The sequence below is a fragment of the Mus caroli genome, chromosome 11 (assembly GCF_900094665.2).
Source record: "Mus caroli chromosome 11, CAROLI_EIJ_v1.1, whole genome shotgun sequence".
NCBI lineage: Eukaryota > Metazoa > Chordata > Mammalia > Rodentia > Muridae > Mus > Mus caroli.
In genome coordinates this window covers 9213677-9218209 of record NC_034580.1, presented here as the reverse complement: position 1 = coordinate 9218209, position 4533 = coordinate 9213677, and positions in this window count along the sequence as shown.

The following is a 4533-nucleotide window of genomic DNA, read 5'->3' as shown; positions in this document are numbered from 1 at the left end:
GCTGTAACTGGACACCAGTTACAGCCTTCCCTCCCTATTGCCTGCATCTCCTGTGAATTCCACAGACTATCTCTTCTTAACTTTCCTCTACACACTTCTGTATCATAACCCCTAACTCAATCAGGCATCACCTTCTAAACCACAAGCCATGCCTCCTAGGAAAACAGATAGGCTGCCAGCAGACATTTTGCTCCTTCTTGCTTCCTCAGACTCAGTTCCCTAGTCTTATCCCTAGTTATTCAACAGAACTCTAGCTTCATCTTTCCTTCATCCCTGCCCACATCCTATAAAGCATCACCTTCTAACCTGCCTCCCCCAAATTGTTGCCTTGTTCCAGAACCCCCAACTCCATCAAGCACACCCTTCTAACCCAAGGGCCACTCCTTCCAGGATAACAAGTAGACTGCAGACAGACTCACACCTCTCCTACTATTCATGAGATCCAAACACCCCCTACTCTTATTCCCAACTCTGTAATAGGAAATCTGCTGTGGTATCCCTTTCATATCTGACCCTATCCCCAAAGGATCACAATTGAATTCTCCTCCAACCTTTTTCCTTCCAAGTTGTCCTAGGACCTCAACTCCAACACCAGTAGGCATTTCTTCTGAACACACCAGCTGGGCAGGCCTGGAAAACAGGCATCACACTCTCCAAAAATCAAGAAAGGAAACCAAGGAACAGAATACCCACCCAAAAAAAAATCATAGAAAAAATTACCCTAATCTTAAAAAAGGAGATGCCTACAGAGGTACAAGAAGCATACAGAACACCAAAATAGATTGAGATGGAAAAGAAAGCCCCCTTACCACATAATCATCAAAACACTAAACTTATAGAACAAAGGAAGAAGATTTAAAACTCCAAACAGAAGTGATGAACCCAATGGACCTAATAGACATTTACAGAACATTTCACCCAAACACAAAAGAATTTACCTTCTTTTCAGCACCTCATGGAACTTTGCCCAATATTTACCACACTTGCATACAAACCAAATCTCAAGAGACAAAAGAAAATTGAAATAACTCCCTGAACCTATCAGACAACCATGGGTTAGAGCTGGATGTCATCAACAACAGAAATTAGAGAAAGGTTACAAACTCATAGAAACTGAACAACTTTTTGTAGAATGAAAAATGGGTCAAGACAGAAATAAGGAAAAAACTAAAAACTTCTGAGAATTCAATGAAAATGAGTATACACCATATCCAAACTTATGGAACACAGTGAAAGCCTTACTAAAAGAAAAGTTCATAGCACTAAGTGAATACCTACATTTTAAAAAGGAGATATTTCATACTAACAACTTAATAACACACCTGAAAGCTCTAGTACAAAAAGTAGTCAGCACACCCAAAAGGATTAGATGACAAGAAATAATCAAAGTGAGTGCTGAAATCAATAAAATAGAAACAAAGAATAATACAAAGAATCAATAAAACTAAGAATTGCTTCTTCAAGAAAACAAATATGTATCCAAACAAACTAAAGGACAGATAGAAAATATGCAATTTAACAAAACAGAAATAAAAATGGGGACATAAAAACAGACACCTAGGAAATCTAGAGAATCATAAGAACATACCTTAAAAACCTGAACTCCACCAAAGAGAAAAGTCAAAAAAAAAAGGGATACTTTTCTTATTAGGTACAACTTACCAAAGTTAATTAATCAAGATCAGGTAAATATAGCTATAATGCCTACTGTAATAGAAGCAGTTATTAAACATCTCTCAAACAAAAAGTCCTTGAGCCAGTAGGTTTTAAAGCAGAATTCTACAAAATTTTCAAGGAGTTAATGCCAATAGTCCTCAATTTATTCCACAAAAAATAAACAGAATGTATATTGACCAATTTATTTTATGAGGCCATAGTTACCCTGATACCCAAAACACATAAAGACTCCAAAAATAAAAACAAAAACAAAAAAGACAATTACAGACCAATTTCCCTTATGAAAATAGAAGCTAAAGTACTTGCAAACTGTATATAAGAACACATTTTTTAAAAGATCAACTCAGATTAGGGATACAACTGATATATATAAACATAGCAAAAGTAATTTACAGCCACTCCATAGCTAACATCAAATTAAACTGAGAGAAGCTCAAAACAATTCCACTAAAATCAGGGATGAGGCAAGGTTATTCTCTCTCACCATACCTACTCAATATAGTACTTCCAGTTTCAGATAGAACATTAAGACAACTGAAAGAGATAAAAGGTACACAAATTATAAATGAAGTGAAATATTGTTGTTTGCATATGATATGATAACATACATGAGTGATCCTAAAATTTCCATCAGGGAAGTCTTACAGTTGATATTTTCAACAAAGTAACTGTTACAAGATTTACTAAACAGAAGAAGATGAAGGAGGAGGAGGAACAGGAGGAGAAGGCATCTTGTATACAAATAGCAAACAGAAATAAATCATGAAAACAACACCTTTCACAATAGCCTCAAATAATATAAAATACCATAGGTAATTCTAACCAAGTGAGTGAAAGATTTATATGATAAAACTTCAAGTCTTTGAAGAAAGAAATTGAAGATATGAGAACATGAGATCTCACCTGTTCATGCATCAGTAGGATTAATATTCTACCAAAAACAATATACATATTCAGAATAATCCCCACCAAAATTCTAAGATAGTTCTTTACAGACCTTGAAAGTACAATGCTCAACTTCATATAGTGAAACAAAACACCCAGGATGGCTAAAACAATCTTTAACAATAAAAGAACTGCTTAAGCCATCACCATCCCTGATTTCAAGTGTTAGTACAGAATTTTAGTAATAAAAACTTCATGGTATTGACATAAAAATTGACACATTGATCAACAAACTCAAGTTGAAGACCTAGGCATAAATTGAAACACATATGAACACCAGATTTTTAGTAAAGAAATCAGAAATATGCAGTGGAAAACAGACAGCATTCTTAACAAACCAGATACCTGCATGTAGAAGAAGGCAAATAGATACATATTTGTCACCTTGAACATAACTCAAGTCCAAGTGGATCAAATACCTCAACATAAAGCCAGACACACTAAACATGTTAGTAAAAAATGCGGGAATATCCTTGAACATGTTCACATAAGAGATGACTTCCTGAATAAAACATAAATAAAGCAGGCACTAAGATCAAGAATTAATAAATGTGATCTCATGAAACTGAAAGTTTATGTAAGGCAACAGAGAATATCAGTTGCACAAAGTAGAAAACATTTTTTACCAACTGTACATTCAACAGAGGACTAATATCCCAAACATAAAAAATTTGAGAAACTGGATAATGAAAAACCAGATAATCCAACTTGAAAATGGGTACAGACTTAAACAGAGAAATCTCCATTCGCTGAGAAACACTTAAAGATATTTTCAACATAGCCATCCAGGAAATGAAAATTGAACCACTTTGAGTTTTCACCTTACAAGTCTCAGAGCTGTGAGAATGTAAAACAAGGGGAGCACTCCTCTATTGCTGGTAGGAGTGCAAACTTATACAGTCACTATAGAAATCAATAATGGTTCCTCTGCTCGAAATTGATCTAACTCAAGAGCCAGCTATACCACGGTTGAGCATATGCTCAAAGGATGCTCCATTCTCCCATAAGGGCATTTACTCAACCATGTTCCTTACATCATTATTCATAATAGCCAGAAACTGGAAATAACCTAGATGGCCCTCAAACAAAGAATGGATAAAGAAAATGTGCCACATTTACACAATGGAGTATTACTAATGGCTTTAAAAAATGACTTCCTGAACGTTGCAATTATCTGGATGAAATGAGAAAACAAATCATCCTGAGTGAAATAACTCTGATCCAAAAGGACAAATATTGTCTATATGTACTTATAAGCAGATATTAGTCATTAATACCTAAGATTAGTCAACTAATAACTAAGCTAAAATCTGTACATCCATATGATTGTGTAAAGAGGAGGTGTCTAAGGGAAGGGGAAATAGATTAGATTATATGAGTGGAATGATGACAGGTTGGCAAATGAGCAGGATGGAGATAAAATGGGGGTGGGATGATAGAGAGAGTGTGGGAAGAGATGACTGGAAGTAGAGGACATTGGGGGATGGTACAGAAACCTATTGCAATGGAAACTTACTGGAATCTATGAAAGTGATCCTAATGAGGTCTCCTAGTGATGATGGATATGGAGTCCCAATTAGAAATCTCTTGCAGTCAGGCAAAACCTCTCCAGTGATGGGATTGGCTTTCATTCAATTGAGTTATTGCCCATAGAAATCCCCAAATAACCCAAGCTGATTCTAAAACAAAGGTTTGTTCACTACAGACAGCAGGGCCCACTGCTGAGGACAACATCCACACAATTAATTGAACATAAGAAATCAAGTTGGTGGCTATATGGAGCCTTCAGTTCTATCTTCTAGTCTCTTTGGTATGGGAAGGTACTCTGTGAGCTACTTTAACGAGAAGAGAAGAGAAGAGAAGAGAAGAGAAGAGAAGAGAAGAGAAGAGAAGAGGAGAGGAGAGGAGAGG